Source organism: Panicum virgatum, chromosome 3N (assembly GCF_016808335.1).
Source record: "Panicum virgatum strain AP13 chromosome 3N, P.virgatum_v5, whole genome shotgun sequence".
Lineage (NCBI taxonomy): Eukaryota > Viridiplantae > Streptophyta > Magnoliopsida > Poales > Poaceae > Panicum > Panicum virgatum.
This window is the reverse complement of record NC_053147.1, coordinates 68655252-68674702: the sequence shown is the minus strand read 5'-3', so window position 1 is coordinate 68674702 and position 19451 is coordinate 68655252. Positions and strand designations below refer to the sequence as shown.

Sequence of the window (19451 nt, the reverse complement as noted above, 5' to 3'; positions counted from 1 at the left end):
AAATATCGGGTGGGGGAGTCAAAATAAAAGTAAGTTTCAAAGTTACAATTAAAGAATTCAATACAGTAACAAAAAATATAAATTTACAAAATCTACCCGACAAACTTTACACGTTCGAATAAAAGGAAAAAGTTTGACATGAAATTTTTTTGTGGGAAAAAATTAAATGCGAAAAAATTAAAAATTAAAAATTTGACCTCAACAAACTTTACACGTTCGAGAAAGGAAGTTTTTACACTAAAATTTGAACAATTTTTTGGGAAAATTTATACGAGAAAAAATGGGAAGAAACTGAATTTGAAAAACAAAACTTTAATACTCGAACATCTTTGAAAAAAAATTTGAGGAAAAGTTTACTGCATGAGCGAAAAGCAACGAACAATTGGAAAAAGAATGATCAAATAAAAAAAGATTGTACGTCAACACCTTTACTGTCTCCATATATATAACAAAAGATTACAACTATTCAATAACCAACAGAATTTGGGTGCGCATAAAAATAGAAATATTTTCTTCCTGCAAACTTATTTTGACATTACATTGAGGTCTAAGAACAAGATGATGCCTGTTTTTGAAATCTTCAAGTATGGCTCCTACAAAAAGAAAAGGTTTGAAAAATAGAAGATAAATAAAATATATGATGTTTGAATTTGGTGAACGGATGGATGGGCATAGGCGAGGGTGGTGGGGTACCTTCTAGTCCCTGCAATGTTGTTCTCCAGAATTACACCCTGAATTGTGTACAAGAATTTTAATGTTAAAAGTTCTTGAAGATTAACAGAACCAGGATGACCTTTCATTGTTACATTCTGAATAAATATGGCATGAAACCTTAACAAGAACCAAACATTTGCTTAGCACCAAGGTGCTACTATCCGATAGTATCTAAATAGTTGGCTGCATAACTTCCGCATCCTTGCAATAAAGATCATAAAGATAGTTGTACCTTATAAAATTACCTAGATTCTAGCAAGAGAATTTGATGCCTCAACATCTCGATGTTATTCTACTTCTCTCTTGACAGCTGCCTGTATCGTAACAGAAAGTGATTTGAATATAACACAAGTAAAAATGGCAAATATAGAGTGCTGGAGAGACTGAACATGGACAAATTACCATTTTTTAAGCATTATGTGCAATGCGCTCTTCTTCAGTCCTAAGCTCTGCCGTAGCAAGTTCCTCCCGTAAAGCCTAATTTAAACAGTGTGTTTGGAGGTTATGTATCTGATCAGCACCATGGGGTCTGTGACAGAAACCATTTTTGCCTTACTAACCTGGATGACCCTGGTTTCAGTAAGTTCACAGTTCCTCTTGAGACCATCCATATCTTCCTGGTTCAACAGACAACATGATTATATTAAAAAATTATCTTCTTTAAGATTAATATCTATCTTTTAAATGATAATTATTTTTTACTAATTGAGGATTAAAATAAAAAATTCTCATATCTACTCATACAGTTATATTGCATCAGAAGTGAGAATATAGCAAGCAGCGTCACATAATGAAAAAGTGGCAGTATTTTCTGAGAACTTGTAAAAAGTTTTCACTGACACCAGATATAAATCATAATTGATACTATTTCAGAATCAAGTAAATGTAGTGTAGAAGACCATTCCAGGTTTATAACTTCTCTACTCAATTAGGGTACGGGCACTCAACTTGGGTTTATATCTGTACTGTACGTGTTCCAACATGTCAAAGCAACCATGTTATCAGGACAAGAATATCAAATCTGAGAGACGGCACCCTCTTTACCGGCACATGTCAACCAATAAAAATTATTAAACCACAAGTAAATGAAGTGTTGAAATGTATTTACAGAAGCATGTACCACTCACCATAGTCCATATGATGATAAGCTACTATCTAGTTTCCTTAGGCCTTAGTACACTCGCAATAGTATGCTTATAGAAGAAATAATGAGAAGAAAGTAATGTAAAGACCAAGCCTCTAAAGAAGCTAGCTTTTCTTCTGAAGCTGCTGCTCTTTTCTTCCAAGAGTCCAATGATTTAACAAGAGATTCAATCTATGCATTTTTTTGTGGTCAAAGCATCAACCATATTCGACTTAGCTCTTGAACCTTCTACTCCGGACATTGATAATTCTTGTTGTAGTTGCTTTATGTGAACCTCATATGAGGTAGACTTCTCTCTCTGTCATGTTGTATAACATTGATGTATATTAGAAGAAAAGAATCAGCATGCAATTGGTTGGAGATAAAAGGAAAAAACAATAGAATAAAGTGTGCAGGCAATTGGACCTCTTGAACAAGAAGTTCCTCCAGCTGCGCGTTTTCAGACTTATACTCCTGGAGGCGGGATGAAAGTCCAGGACAAACCTATTGGTAGGTTGAAAACAAACAAACAACTCAACATAGATCTAGCCAGCACTACCGGAAACAGGTAATATGCCGTGTGCCAAATAGTTTGCCGTGTGCTAAAATACGGGCACACGACAAACAGACACTTTGCCGTGAGCCCAAAATAAAACACACGGAAAACACCACACACGGCAAAATTTCCTATTTGCCGTGCGCCAATACATGGAACCCACGGCAAAAATAAAACACACGGCATATTACAATCTTTGCCGTGTGCCACCGTCAAAGCACACGGCAAACTTCGTGCACGTGCCACTCACGTGCGGAGTTGGCGAACGGAGGTGGACGGAGGGGCGGCGGAGGTTGACGGCGCTCAACTTTGCCGTGTGCCGCAAGGGGCACACGGCAAACATGCTAATTTGCCGTGTGCTACACCTTGGCACACGGCAAACAGTATACTTCGCCGTGTGCTTTCTCTAGGCACACGGCAAACAGTTTGAAAATTTTGAATTTTCAAACTCAAAACTTTTTCTACACTTCTGAGACATTGCTTGGTACTCTGTATTAAAATTTGGTATTTTTGTCGTAATGTTCACTATATATAAATATTGTGTATCTGTTAAACGAATTTTTCGGATGAGTCAAATTTTGAACTGCAAGTACATAAAATAATAGAAGAGAATTCTTGGAAAAATGATATTCGTGTTTCTGAGTGCACAGTAAGAGGTCATGTCGTAGTTGACATTGTCATTTCGAAAATGGTGTTCACAAAAAGTTCTCGTGAACGTAGAACCGAATAGTTGTAAAATTTTATAAAATTCAAACAAAGTCTGAAAATTATGAGATTTGTCGATTTCTTATGCTCTCTTACATAGAATCTATGGTAAAAAAATTGAGGGAGTTTTGCACGTGTTTGTCACGTACGCTGCTTATAAACTCAAACTTTCCCGAAGAAGATCTGGGTAACGGAGAAAAACGCGGTATAAGGTTGTAGGGCAAACACGTTGAAATTTGAATTTGGTTTCTACACTTTTTATATGGGCAATAGAGAACATAAATGACTTCATGTTAATGTTTTGCATTTTTTGGATCCGTTTGATAATTTTAACGTATTAACTGCATTTATACAACTCTAATTGATATAAATTGAATTTGAACTATTAGTACATGAAATAATGATTTAACATGAGTGAAAAAATTATATTCATGTTCTTTAGTGAACTTTAAGGTCTTGTTTTCAATTTCAAATCAAATTTGGAAAATGACATTGAAAAATTTAAAATAATACAAGTTTCATTTGCATACATGAAATATAGAAATGGCGTGTTCGCCGTGTGCCTGGAATTTGGCACACGGCGAACTTATTACTTCGCCGTGTGCCCTGGATCAGGCACACGGCGAAATATTGACTTCGCCGTGCGCCGTAGATCTGGCACACGGCTAACCACCCACTCACTTAGCCGTTTCGGACTCCCTCTTCCTCATCCACTCCCTCAGTCACTCCCGCATTTCACCTCGCCCCGCGCGCCGCGCCGTCACCCCGCCGCCGCCGGACCCCCGCCCACGCCGCCCCCGGGAGCCCCCGCACACGCCGCTGCCAGACCCACCTGCTCAACCCGCACCCACGCCCCTGCGCCGCCTGGTCCGCACGCCGCCGGAGCCCGCGCCGCGCTCGGCCGGCTACTGTGTGCCTGCGCAGCCGCCCACGGGTCCAGTAGGAGGAGGCGCGCGGCGCACGCCCCTGCCGGCGGGCCCAGGAGGCCGGCGAGGCAGCGGACAGGCGGCGGCCGCGCGGACGGGTGGCGGCCGGGGGCACGGCGAGCCCAGGACCGGGAGCGCGGGTGTGGGCCGTGGGCGCCTGGGCGGCAGCCGGCGGCCGGCGACGTCTCTGCGGCGGGAGCGCGTGCTGCGGTCTGCGACTGCGATTCTGCCTCTGCCACCGCCCGCTGGAACCTCGTGGTCGTGCTGCGGCGTGCAAAGGCAAGGTAATTAGCTTGCTTCTTGTGTTCTTGTACAGATACCCTGCGAGTGCATGTTCTAGATTGGTAATTTGGTAGCCCAATTAATCATGGTAGCTTGAAAGTACAGATACCCTGCGAGTGCAACTTGAAATGCAACTTGATAACTATATTGATGGCTTGAGAAAAGATGATAGCTTTAAAGACCTAAATAATCTTGTTGACCTCTTGATTAAGCTTTAAAGATGATAATGCACGACGCTGGCCGGTAGCGGCGATTGCTGATGCCAGGTCCAGCGCACCATCAAGGCAGCCTCAACAACGACGAGTACAGGGCTAGATGGGTACACACTACACAGACTCATTTCTCTAATCTAACGTTCAATTCAGCATAATTTGTAATCAACTTCTTCCTTTTTCGCAGTCGTCCTCACATGAAGGCCAGGAGTGCCCCCCGTTCCTGGGATGGGCTCTGGCCCGCAAGGGCAAGGCGACATCCAACGTCACCTACAACCCTGACGACCCGCCCTCGGCGTACTGCAACCCATCCGTCCACAGTCGTATCCAGGCGTACACAGAGATGGCACTACTAGAAAAGAGGCCATCGGTCCACCTCAAAGATACCAAAACCAAAATGACCCGGTACCAAAGCTTCTTTTGAGGTGCATGGAAAGATCCAGGGATCCTTTAGTACCGGGTGGTAACACCACCCGGTACCAAAGGCTAGACATTGGTACCGGGTGGTGTTACCACCCGGTACTAATGGATCCTTTCACATTAGTACCGGGTGAAAACATCACCCGGTACCTATGTCTAGCCTTTGGTACCGGGTGGTGGCTGCCACCCGGTACTAAAAGTGCTTCACAGGTTACTTCAAAAGGAAAATATCTTCGCCTCAGTCACAACTGCGTCGTAGATGAGGTGGTAAAGGAGATACACTTGAGACAAGAGGTCATGGGTTCGAATCCTAGCCACTGCAATGTGCTCCTATTTTCTTTTGACGCAGTGCAAAGGTACCCAAAGATACCGGGTCATTCACCCGGTACCAATGGCTAGAGCCATTGGTCCCGGATGCCTAGTACCGGTTGTAAGAACCGGTACCAAAGGCCATCCATGACCGGTGCCAAAGGCACTTTTTCCAGTAGTGTGGGAAGATAGGTCCATGGGGCAGACTGGGATCCGAGGACCTAGCCCCTTGATGGAGAAGTCATTATGAGGGTGGGAGGAGGCAAGAAACATGGGCGCTACTACATTGGTGACGACCTTTTAGACACGGCCAGCACTCCCACCCTCTCCCAGATTCGAGCGAGGAGCACGGCCAATAGCCCGGCCATACGGCCACGGCTGTCCGCGTCGCAGCTCCAAGTGCAGGAACTTCAGGTTATTTCTTATTTATTCATAGTTCATTCGTTTTGTACATATATTTGCTTTGCATTGTAACATTATCATGAACTATTGTAGCACCAAATGCAAGCGCAACAGGCGGCGTACGAGGCGGCACTGGCAGAAGAGAGGAGGATATGACAAGAGAACGAGCAGAAGCAGGCGACCGAGATGGCCCAGATGTACAACTACATTCGAGGTCTTTCTGTCCAAATGGGTAATCCCATCCCAGCCATGCAATTCCCTATGGCTCCTCCTACTACTACTCCTCCGGTGAGTATTTTGAAAACCCTTTAGTTTTTTTTGAAGTATTAGATACTTAGAGAACTTTAGACTTAGAGATTGTGACTTACATTACTCACTTAACGATTTAGGGGACCTACATCTGATCCTTTAGTGCTCTATTATAACTTGAGAACTTGGTTTTTGTCTCACCTGCAATTTACTGTCTTATTTTTTTGCAGAATCTATCGGCGGCATCGAATACGCCAGAATTGTCGCCGGGCATCTCACCGACGCTCCCACAGTAGTTGTTCCCACCTCAGTTCGGCGGCGCCCCACCGTTCGACGACCCACCACAGTCATAAACTTGTTTATTTCAATATTTATGGACTTGTGAACTTCTAGATATGTATTTGTGAACTTCTGGACTTTGCATTGGACTTCTGGATGTGTTTGAAGTTATTTCCGGCTAGTTGTGATATATATGTGATATGTAATACATGTGATATATATGTTGTGATATGGGGTCATTTATACGTGAAAAACAAAAAAGAATAGGATCTGTTTGGTCACTTTGCCGTGTGCCAGGGACTAGGCACACGGCAAAGTGACCATGTGACTACCCTGGAAACCTAGTTCGCCGTGTGCCTAGAACGTGCACACGGTGAATTGACCATAATTCGCCGTGCGTCATAAGCTAGGCACACGGCGAAACTTACTGATTTGCCGTGTGCCAGAACCAAGGACACACGGCGAAGTCTGAAAGTTCACCGTGTGTCCACGGTGCAGACACACGGCGAACAGACGCCGACGCCGTCAGCTAGCCCGGACGGCGTCTTCTCGCTTTTTTTCGCCGTGCGCCTATATATACACACGGCGAAAAGATTCGCCGTGTGCGCGACTTTGACACACGGCAAACAAGGGCTTCGCCGTCCCTGTAGCTGCCGTCGGCGCTTTGCCGTCGGCCACCGTCGGCGAAGTCTTCGCCGTGTGCTTACAGTTCTTCGCCGTGTGCCTCGGGCACACGGCGAACTCGTGGTCTCCGGTAGTGCAGCATAGATTACATAGTGAGGCAACTGAGATTATGCTGATCCTTACCCGAGATAACCTAGCTTCTTTTGATTGCCCAGTCTTAACATCACTTTTTAACAATCCTTCGCCTGTCAATGATAAACAGAACAAAATGTATTGTGGGAAAGGAACAAGTGAACATATTCACATATCAATCAGAACATTTTGGTCACTGTGATTCTGATGCTGCAACGTACCTCCTCAAGTTGCTCTTGTTCTTTGGCCGAAACTGAATCCGATTTCTATCCTTGTTGATTTTCTATGCTTTCAGGTGAATCTGAAAAATTGTCTTTCTTTGATTCTTGCAGTTTGACAGTACCTTCTGTATTTGACAACTCCGACATATTCTTGTCCTGGATAACAACCACAGCCGAGTCTCTCTCCTCCAAATTAACCACTCGACCAGTCTCAGCAGTCTGGTTACTACTGCTCAACTCATTTTTTTTCATCTGGAACTGAAGAAGAGCTCTCGACAGCGATCTCTGAATTTCTGGAACATGCAACAGCATCCACAGTGGGAGCTGCATCCTCAGAGTTTATCTTCATCAGCTGGACCTCAACCACGTTATCAGTAACAGTCCCAGCCCCATCAGTCTTAAGATGATAGCCTTCTCTCCTTTCTCCAATGTACTCTCATTATTCATTACCTTAACATCAACTGGAGCAATTTCAGGTTCACTAGCATAATAGCACCTGAACAGGACAACATGCCAAGAATTTTAATCTTGCAAGTTCTTGAAGAGGTAACTTATATATGCTTTTTTATAAAACAATTATATAGGAAACTATGTAGAAAAAAATTTGCACAGAAAAGTTTTGTATAATATTTGTTCCTGCAAAACTTATCTAGAAAACTTGGACTAAAATTACTCCATGAAAATCCATAGGTACAAAATATTTATGCAACATTCAAAAAGTTAACCTAAAGTTTATTCAAAAATTGTGTAACAAATTTTTAGAAAAAAAATTGTACTATTTTAGGTAACTTATATAGAAGAAGTTTATAAACAAAATTTTCCTATAGAACTTCCCCAGTAACTTTCCTATAAAACAATTATCTAGAAAACTTTGTAAAAAAACTTTGCAAAGAAAAGTTTGGTAAAATATTTGTTTGTAGAAAAATTATCTAGAAGACTTCGACAAAAGTTATTTCAAGAAAATGATTACACATAAATTTTTCTAACAACTTTTTATAGAAATCTTTGGAGAAGAATTTACTGGAAGAACTTTGATAAATAAGTTACCGACCAAAGTATTTTTAATAACTGTTAGACAATTTTTTTCATAGAAATTCTTCTTGAAGAACGTTAATTAAAAAATAGACTTATCTAGAAACTTAGACAAATTTTTTTTAGTAAAATATTTACATAGAAAGCTTTTGAATTAACTTTTAAAAAAAATTGTACAAATAACTTATCACCAAACTTTGACGAGTATCTTACTTCACATAAATTTTCTTTATTACTTTTAAGCAAAAACTTATAAAATAAACTTATTAAGTTAAACTTTTTGAAGTTAGGTAAAAAAAATTGAACCTAAAGTTTATTCAAAAAATTTGTGTAACAAATATTCAAACAAATAATTGTACAAACTATTATAGGTAACTTATATAGAAGACTTTTCTAAATAAATTTTTCGTATAGAACTTCCCTAGTAACTTTACTATAAATAAAACAATTATCTAGAAAACTTTGTGAGAAAAAAAAACTTTGCAAGGAAAAGTTTTGTATAATATTTGTTTCTGGGAAAATTATCTAGAAAACTTGGACTAAAATTACTCCATGAAATTCTTTACGCAGAAATTTTCCCAGCCACTTTTGAAAGAAATCTTTCTAAAAGAATTTCCTGGAAGAACTTTGATAAATAACTTACCACTTTTATTTTTTTTATAGAAAATCAAGACATACGGTGACAAAGTCAAACCCTAAAAACCCAAACAACCCTAACTGGTTGGATCGAGTATGGTAAGATGACATGATTGGCTCTAATCAGTTGGACCGAGCATGGCAGGTTGACATGACTGGCCCTAATTAGTTGGGCTGGGTATGGTAGGTTAACGTGACTGGCTCTAATAAGTTGGAACGACTACGGCTGGTTGATAATGATTGGCCCTAATCAGTTGGACCATGTATATAGCAAGAGAACGTGATTGGCCCTAATCAGTTAGGACAAGTATGTCAAATCAACCTTGATATATACTAAAACCCAAGCATATTGTGACTGAGTTGAACACTAAAACCCAGACAACCCTAACTAGTCGGGCCGAGTATAGTAGGATAACGTGGTTGCCCCTAATCAGTTGGGTTGAGTATGGTAGGATGACGTGACTGATACTAATCAATTGGGCCGAGTATGGTAGGTGCACGTTACTAACCCTAATCAGTTGGTAATCAGTTGGGCCAAGTATTGCAAGGTCAAACCTTCACATATACTAAAATCAAGACATATGGTAACAAAGTCGAACCCTAAAAACCCAAACAACCCTAACTGGTTGGACCGACTATGGTAGGATGACGTGATTACCCCTAATCAGTTGGGCCGAGCATGACAGGTTGACGTGACTGGCCCTAATCAGTTGGGTCGAGTGTGGCAGGTTGACGTGACTGGCCCTAATCAGTTGGGTCGAGTGTGGCAGGTTGACGTGACTGGCCCTAATCAGTTGGGACAGGTATGGCAAGTTTATTTGATTGACCCTAATCAATTGGGTCGAGTATGAAAGGTAGATGTGATTGACCCTAATCAGTTGAAAAAAATATGGCGAGTCAACCTTGATATATACTAAAATCCAGGCATAAGGTGACGGAGTCAAACCCTAAAAACCCAGACAACCCTAACTGGTTGGGCTGAGTTTGGTAGGATGACGTGATTGACCCTAATCAGTTGGGCCGAGTATGGCAGGTTAACGTGACGGGCTCTAATCAATTGTACCAAGTATGGTAGGCGGACGTGATTGATCCTAATCAGTTGGGCCGAGTATGGCAAGTCAACCTTGATATATACTAAAAATCCAAAATATATAGTGGCTCCAAAATATATAGTGACAGAGTCGAACCTAAAACCCAGACCACCCTGGTCAAATTTTTTACTTTGCTTAGCATGAGAAATTTCTTTCTCAAAAAACTTAGTTATCAAAACTTCTACAACACAACTTACACAACAAACTTATCAAGTTAAACTTTCTGAAGTTAGGTAAAAAACTTGAACCTAAAGTTTATTCAAAAAAATTGTGTAACAAATTTTCAAACAAACAATTGTACAAACTGTTATAAGTAACTTATACAGAAGACTTTTCTAAATAAATTTTTCATATAAAACTTCCCTAGTAACTTTTATATAAAACAATTACCTAGGAAACTTTGTAGAAAAAAAACTTTGCACAGAGAAGTTTTGTAAAATATTTGTTCGTGGAAAACTTATCTAGAATTCCTTCCAAAAAAAATTATCTAGAAAACTTGGACTAAAATTAGTTCATGAAAATCCATAGGTACAAAAAAGCTTATGCAACATTAAAAAAGGCAACCTAAAGTTTATTAAAAAATTATGTAACAAATTTTTAAGAAAACAATCGTACTATTGTAAGTAACTTATATAGAAGAATTTTATAAATAAATTTTCCTATAGAACTTCCCTAGTAACTTTCCTATAAAACAATTATCTAGAAAACTTTGTAAAAAAAACTTTGCAAAGAAATTATAGCAGGTCCTAGCAAGTTATGAGATGAATGGAAAGGGAAAAAAAGGGAAGTTCGATCAGCAAGCAGAAAAGCATATTTGATCTCAAAGTAAAATGCAAAGACTTGTAAACTTCAATATCAAACGAGGATTGCCTAGAGTGTTTACCTCTTTTGCAAGATTCATAATTTGCTCAGATTTTTCCGGACCATAACCAGAGGCTCCTAATGCCAGCATACCAGGAGCAAAGCAAGCCAGAACTTGTCAGAACCTTTGAGAGAATGCGAGATAAGGTTTAGCAAGCGGCCTGCCATGTCAACTGGTAGGGATACTTTACCTTGTCAGACAATGAGCCATCATTCTTTTCACAAATATAATGGTAATTAGATGGGGTACTTTTTTTGTTAAACTTATTAGACCTTCAATTGATGTCTCACACAGTTGTCTGAATTAAAAAATATGAATGGAATTGGTATCCATAATGAAGAGACTACAGATGTTATTTGAAAAACTGTGAAACCAGGTTGACAAATTGTCTCGAACCTGTTGTGTTTTATATGCTCAATTTTATGTCCCTAGATCCAGACCTTGAGCAAGTATTCATAGAAGCTGAACCATAAAATGGCAGTTAGTTTTATTTTTTTTAAAAAAATCCCTCTGGACAATAGCAGCTAAGGTCCGCAATTGAAAACTTAGCAATGATATAACAGGAGAGAAAATATTTGTTTAAGATTTACAGCTGTATTAGTCTACCAGCTATATGCCAAAACGGAGCACCACAATCTCAGGAAGAAAATATTTGTTTGGATGAAAAAAGTATGAACAACATTACCTATCTCCCATAGCACCAAATGTGATACTTGAGTACGAAGCAGTTCCAGAATGATGATTTATGCAAATAGGAAGCAAACCATCACTCAGATATATCTTCTGAAGCTGTGTGACGACATTCTCCGCCTAAAATTATATTGCAGCATGTCAATTAAGAGTCAAGCATTAAGGAAAAAATGAGTCAAGGTAGACAACAAAGACATAATTTAAATGGTAAACGTGAACCAATAGGGCAGTGTACAGTTAAAATAGCAGCCTAATCCATATTGTCAGGTAGAGTAAAGACAACCTACCAAAACATGGGCAGTTAAAAGACATAATGCAAGTACCCATCAGCAATCAAATATATGAAGAAAGGACAGATAAATGAGATAGACTTGTATAGTGCCAAATTTGATAACAAAGATACATAGGCATGCTTCGCACCTCAACCAAACATAACCTCATCCGCTCCCTTGAGGGGAACTTTGGCACCTGGGATGATGCGTGCTCCATTTACAACAACCAAACCATTTTGGCCTATGACCTCTAACTCACAAGGGCCTCCTTGCTGGAACAAAAACCAATACTATTGATGGAAACGAAGAAACAAAACAATGTAATCTGAAGAAGCATTTAAAACCTGAAGATGTTATTCTAAAAAAACCCTGAAGATGTCGCAACATGCAATGATTTCCGGTAACAGCTTGTTCATCCAAACAGATATGACAGTTGTCACTCCAGATAGGAACATGAGCAGTCTGAATCAGATATGGTTGATATCCAATATGAGGTAAAGAACAATTTAAGCATTATGACTGGATAAGGAACAGGCACAAAAATGCTAAAAGGGTGAAAAACTTGTAGCTGATTATTAACCACAAAAGGGCAGCTCAAGATTTCTGAACCTTGATTACAAATTATAATAACTCAAATAAAACGAAGGGCACTAATATGCCTGCTATAATGATGTAATAAAGAGTGGCATAAATAATGATTTTTTCAGAAACTAAAGGAACTTATCAGCAACCTCCATTTTCCCTTATCTGCTGCTGTAATTATGCATTTGGAAAAAACAGTGGAATGCTTTTGCTAGAAAATAAATCCCTTCTTGTGATGATTGTTGCATTGTTCTGTTGAACCAATTGTCTGAATGATACATGAAGGTGCAAATACCAATCTGCATATGTGTGTATCCCAAGCAGTCATAAGATTTGTTCAGACCATCATAAAAATGTTAACTGAGATTTAGCATTGTAACAAAAGCTTCTTAAATTTTTTTCTATGTTTCCCTATGGCTATAAAAAATTGGTGCCATGCGATGGCCGGGCATTGAAACATACGTAGCAGTCACACTATTTAAATAAAGCGGTCTATTAAAATAGCTTAAGCTGTTTGGTTATTCTTCCTAACATGTACAGGTACGACCTTAAGTAGAGGAGAATGTGTTTCTGGTTGTAGATCCAACCATTAGACCTTGCTGACTAAACTATGTAAACAGTCCTTGCAGTGGATCTTTTCCATCGCAATGGTGTGTCCCTGAGTTTTAAGATTTGATGCACCAAAATAAGTGAAATTTGCCGGACTCAGTTTCAAAAAAAAACATATGCCTGGTAGAACCGCAAATCTAAGATCCAAGGAACAGAACAGCTGGGAAGAAATGTAACCAAATCTAGAGTGCTGATGAGTAGTATAGGAATAGAAAGAACAAGCACCAGTGCAAGTCGTCGCCGGAGAGAATATGGGGAGCCATGGCTGCTTGTGAAGCTGCGGCCGCCGTCGATGCTGCTTGCGCAGGAGGGCCTCCCCGCCATCGGCCCCCTCCGCGCTGCCCGCTGTGCCTCCTGTCGGCGCTTCCCAGCCGGCGTCGCGCCACCCCGCCGTATCGTGCCACCCCGCCACCATCGCAGCTCCCCATCGCGTCGCGCCACCCTGACGCCGCCCGCTACCACTGCGCCGGTCGCCGCCCCCTGCCGCCGCGCCGGTCACCACGCACCGTAGCTGCTCGAGTGCGCCAACCCGCAGCCGCTCGAACGCGCCGGCCGATATCCGGACCATACGCCGCCCGCAGGAAGCCGGAAGCCGCAGTTCTCCCTCGCAGCTGCTTGCCACCGCCTCTCTCCCACCATGCGCTGGTCTCTGCCCCGCCGCAGCTCAGAGCCGCTCGGCCTCCCCGCCACCGCTCGCCGCTGGGCACGCCTCGGGCTCCAGCAGCTGGCCACTGGTCACCACCCCTGCAGTCCTCTCGAGCCCTCGCCGCGGCTAGAATCAAAATAGCCAATAATATAGATTACGAAATCAATGATAGGCCGATCATTGAACGATGGATTGAAGGACTTTGTTGGCAAACTCAAGGTTTTGCCACGAAAAGTAACAGTGGTTTTGTTGGAATTGGTCCAAGACATGAATCAAGAGGTTGACTTGAATGACAAACTAAGATCTACTGGAAAGGTTCTCACATGATCCAAAGCCGCTGAGAAAGATCTTCTCAACCAAGGTCAGACTAGCAGATTGTATAGGTCTCACTACTAACACCACAAAATCTAGGTGAACCTTTAGGTAAAAGCATCACATTTTAGCAAACGACGCAACAAGCATGACAATCAATCAAACTCAAGATTATGCCAAGATGCATGCACGTTCTATCATTTCTCACCCAAGCAAGTACCAAATATTGTATACGAAAATGACTAGTGGCATAATTACGTACTCTCCCTATATATATTAGTCGTTCTTACGATCAAGGATTCATAACGTGCTTACGTAGTTAGTGTTCCTGCAAACAAACCAAGACAACAAGAGATAGATATAAATATCCATTTCTGGACCCTTCGTGCCAGCACACACGAACGGCCCCCATGTGTCCTACGCCACTCGGGTAACGCATATGCAGTTTCCCACATATTTACACATACATTACCATCCACTATAGAGATGGTACCCAAATGTTCGACGCTGAATGGGCAGCACTGCATACATTACCGAAGCAACGTATTCACTTCCCGTACAAATCGCCTTACGGGACACCCAAGGGTACACGTGTCCCAAGGTACACGGTTATGACCAACTGCATAACGAGTCTTCACCTCGTAACATTGCCTTACGAGATGGCCGTGATCACAATCACACGGTAAGAAATCCGCACTCCATATCAGGCGGCAGATAGCAACAGGCTCGTTTGAATTGAGCCTTATCACCTCCTCGTATGCTCAACATATGGGACCCGCGCACGTATGAAACACGTGGGCTATTCTAAGGACTATCAGAATACTCACCTTGCTTACCTCAGCGTAGCTGCGTCATTACAGAATAGTAGTTGTGCATAAAAGTAAGGTTTAACGAGAAGTAAATGCTAGAAGTGCTGGAATAAAATAGATACTTAGATGCCACCTAAATTATAGAACATAATTAGGGCATACGAACTATCTAGTCTATTCCTTAGCGCATCTAACGTCAACTTTTCGAAAACCCGAAATTTTTGCAAAACAAGGTTTACTTAACGTAATTAAGTACACCAGTAATCACCCCCCAGTGCAATTAGCTCTGATACCAGCTATCACAGGACAGTCCAAATAATAATAATCAAGTGCAATAATTAAAACTTAAACTCAAACTAGAATTACTGCACTCAACCAGTACACTCAGACCGCCTGCTGTAACCAGGATCGATTACACAGGAACTCTCGCCAAAAGGCGAGCACAGATGATTACCGGCAATAAAAGCGTTCAAAACCATTTACAAACCGAGTTCAACAGAAGCACCAACTTAAACTACAAAAAGAGTTTACAAGCCAGTTTTACAATTCAAACCTCAGAGTTCAAACGCAGCGGAAAATAATTTAGAATTAAAGATAAGCTTCAAAACAATACGATAGATAACGTCGACGCCAGAAGATGAACTTCACATCTTGCCCACTGATGTGAGGCTCACCTGCCCGAACTTCACGGAGAAGACGGGACCCACTCGACCAACCAACTCGGAGGAAGTGGTTGACCGATCCACGAGGCGCAGATCTCTTCGGAGTCTGAGTATTCTAATACTCAGCAAGACTTACCCGTCCATGGGTATACTTAGCCCAATAACTAGACATGAAAAGCTTTTGGCTCTGGAGTTTGTTTTGCTGAAAAGCCACTAATATTGGATCCTTACTTGCAATATTTTAGCTCAATTTAAGTTTATCAGGTACCAACTAGATTTGCCTAAACATCTAGAGCATGCATGGTTGATCACATTATCTTTTCAGATTACCACAACCAACATTCTCAGTTCAAACTCATTCCACTTCTTTACTACGATGTGATAGAGAGATCAAGGTTCTCATATCCGCGAGTCACGGCGAATCGATTCGATTTAACCTTGCAAGGTGGACCTAACACACACGTCACATATAGGCCCCGTCGGACCCTACGTGGCAACCCTTCACATATGCACACCGAATAACCGAACTGCCCTGCGACCCGGGACTGCTAGCCCCACCAATACCATCGAAGGGTCAGCCATGAGTTTGTATACTAGCTCCACTAGTGAAGACAGTATCAAGTCCGGCTACCGGTGCACATATGGTACTGAGCTTACCGGTTTCGACTACCTCCTACTTCCGGCATATGGTTAGTACTGTTCAATCCTCGATCAGTAGTGCCAACAACGGTACGGTCCTCAATCGACACAGGCGGAGGCTCACTTTCCATAACTTCCATATCCATAACCAATCCATCTCCGCCCGGTCTCCATTTTTCCATTCTTTTTCTCAAAGATTCAATCTCTAGTAACTTTTTCATAAGTAACACGACCTATATCTCGCGAGTGACAGGAATCACTCGTCTTCTACCGAATCCTAATTAAGCATTGCAGTACTAACGACCTGTATACTAGTAGAGTGACTGAGCAAACCTAGGGATCATGCATCTAAGGTTCCAATCAACTCCTAGAAACTTAAATGCACAATAATTATATAACAAATATTGAATACTGAAATTAAGGGTTATGCACCAAGGCTAGCCTTGCCAGTCAGTGGGGTTAGCGACTTCTGGATCGGGCTCGACGGCTGCTTCGGCTTGCGGTTCCCCTGCTTGCGGCTCCTGGATCGGCTCAACGGCCAACTCGTAGACGGCTTCGCTCGTGACATCTACACGTATGAAAAAGGATGCCATGCAGGAGTTACAACGGTGCAAGGCACTCAGGAGGCAATGCAATGCGAGTAAAAGAAGATATGACTGGCAATCATTTAACGAACAACCATGAAAAACTAGCGATAAAGGAAACGACTTGGTGCTGCTTGGCAGGTTTAATTTCCGACTGAGCTTAGCCTGAAGTGTTTCCTTTCAACAATACTACTAAACTTGCGTTAAGAAAGCTAGGTGCATCACAAACAAAAAGAAGCAATAAGACATTGCTTAGCCACGGTGAAAATAAAGAAAGACTAAAGCTAGGAACTAGCTAAACACAAAAACTTAACAAACCACAACGATCTAGTAGCACAACTTTTCTATCATGAAAAACTACTGATAAGGAGTGCATAAATAAATTACCAACAATTACTGATATATAAAAGTATTTACTTTAACTCTAGAAAAGGAAATCAAACAACAATAGATCCACAACATACACACAGGCTATGCACTTGAAAATTTTTCAGTGAACTACACATGCAAAGAGTAGGCTACCATAAAATTTTCAGGATTTTAAGACAAACAGAACAACCGATACAAAATGAATTAGCTTAAACACAAACCATAAATTTAGCAGGGGCAAAAGTGACATTTGACCTGCAAGAGTATTTTTTTATTGAAGATCTTGATTTTAGAAACCTATCAAAATTTGGTTTGCATTTTTAGGATTTTTCCTTGATTTATTTTGCAATTACAAAGTTTCAACCGAAATCAATCAAAAGAAAATAAAACCACTCTTAAATCTCCTGACCCGTGGGCCCCACTTGACAGGGAAAGAGAAGGGGGGGCGCTCCCCTGCTTCACGGCCTGCCCCGGCCGCGCACGGTGGCGTGCCCGCGCGAGCGCGGCGGCCATGGGCCGGCCGACGAGGTAGCGCGAGCGGGCCCACGCGCAGGGGCCAGCACACCCGCGGCCCGTGCAGGGGCGCGCGCGGGGGCGGCCCAAGGCGGAGCCAGGTGGCGGCGTTAGCGCGGTGGCGGCAGCTCGCGGCGGCGCGGGGTGGCGGCGCTGTTCCGGCCGTGGCGGGGCAGGAGGACCGCGGGATGGGGCAGCGCGACGGCGAGGGATGCTCGGCGGCCTCGGGGCGTGCGCGCGGCGGCGAGCAGGCTCGTGCGGGAGCGGTGCGCGGCGTGCGCCGGCGGCGAGCAGGGCCTCCGCGGCGGCGCTCCAACGGCAGCAAGGCCGGAATCGAAAGGGGAACGGCTCGGGGAGCATGAGTGGATCGCAAAGAAGCTCACCGAGGGCTCGATTGGAGCGGAGGGAGGCCGGAAGGGGGTCGTCGACGGCGAGGCTTCGACGGAGACGGCGATGGTGGCTGGTGGCGCAGGGGTCGATTCGGCCCAGCAGAGGGTCGATTGAGCTCGGGAAAGCGGCGGAGGAGACGCAGGGTGAGGTGGGGCGGCTTGGGGCGCGGGGAATCGAGAAGGGGCGGCGAGTTTGGCCGGCACGAACGCCGGCGATGGCACTGAGCTCGAGCTCGGCTCGGCATGAGCGCGTGGAAGGGAAGGGGATGGCGAAAACGAGCACGACTCCATGCAGATAAGGACGGGTGTGTGAGCACGATGGGCGAGGTTCGTCGGCGCGATGCGTGGCGACTCCAACGTCGAGGCCGGCGAGGCACTGACCAACCGGGGAGGCACAGTAATCGAATTTGAGTGATTTTAGCCGACTTTGACCGTCCAAAGCTCCAAATTTTACATTGGAACATGAAATTTGGCCAAAAGAGAAGTTGTAGAGAAATAGAAGGTCTACAACTTTTGTTTTGGGCGCAAGGTGAATTGAAGCTCGGATCATGGAGAAAAACACGCTCGAACTCGGCTAAACCAATGTTTACCGCGCAACTCGATTAACGCTAACGACGTTGATTAACCCTGATTAGCGATTAAACACGATATTAACGCCAAGACTAACACCGGGGTGTTACACGCAGCCTCTTGAGCTCCTCCTCCTCCTCCCGGTCGCCGCCCCCCTGCCGCGCTGGCCTTCGCCGTCCTGGATGATCCTCCAGCGGCGCCGCCGCGGCGCCAGCGGCGGATGTTGGCGAGGAGGTGGCGCTGGCCGGCGAGGAAGTCAGCGTGCGCGAACTCCCACCTGTCCGGGCTCACCTTGCGGAATCCCTGCGTGCATACGATCGAGCAGCAGAGATGAGGAACCAACCAGCCGCATCAGTGAAGGAGTTGGAATATTCTTTTTGGGGTGAAAATTTAGAGACCATTATTGCAATAGAATATTATTTGAAGAGTGAAATTTTTTAAAGGAGCCTCTAAATATTGTTTTAGGGGGTGAATTTTGGAGTCACCCGCTGCAGACGACCCGCATATTCAGCATCGGATGATTCCACGCACACGTAAGAAGGTGTCGGCTGCGGGCGCACGCCCTCCACCGTACCCATCCCGTGAGCCAATTATTGGCGCAGCACCGTACGGCACGGCAGATAGGCAGCCGTACTGGTCTGGATACTATCAGGGTGTACCATGCTGCTGGCTGTTTGGTGGCATGTCACGGCTCATCACCAGATTTCTAGTACGTGATTCTCAGCCAACCATGAATGAATAACCTATCTTGCCGGTGGACGACGCAGCTCGTCGCTGGAAAATCCCAGCTCTGTGTGCACGTGGCACGCCACCGTGGCGCTCAGGTGGCTTGATGAATGAATGATGACCAGGTTTACAATCTTCTTTACTTTGAAAATGGATTTTTAGTTAAAAAGAAAGGCAATCCAAATAACTCTAGTATCTTACGAAAAGTATCCAGACACTTCCAATAGGATTCCAGCAAAAATCTCAGAGACAGATTAGGACGCAAGGAAGACCAAAGTTTGACCAACCTGAGAACCCAGAACAA

The 19451-nt window shown here is 43.3% G+C and overlaps 1 pseudogene; it reads right to left on the bottom strand.

The window, feature by feature from the left end:
• Positions 1–402: 402 nt before the first annotated feature.
• Positions 403–18999, bottom strand: LOC120668081 (annotated as a pseudogene).
• Positions 19000–19451: the final 452 nt, after the last annotated feature.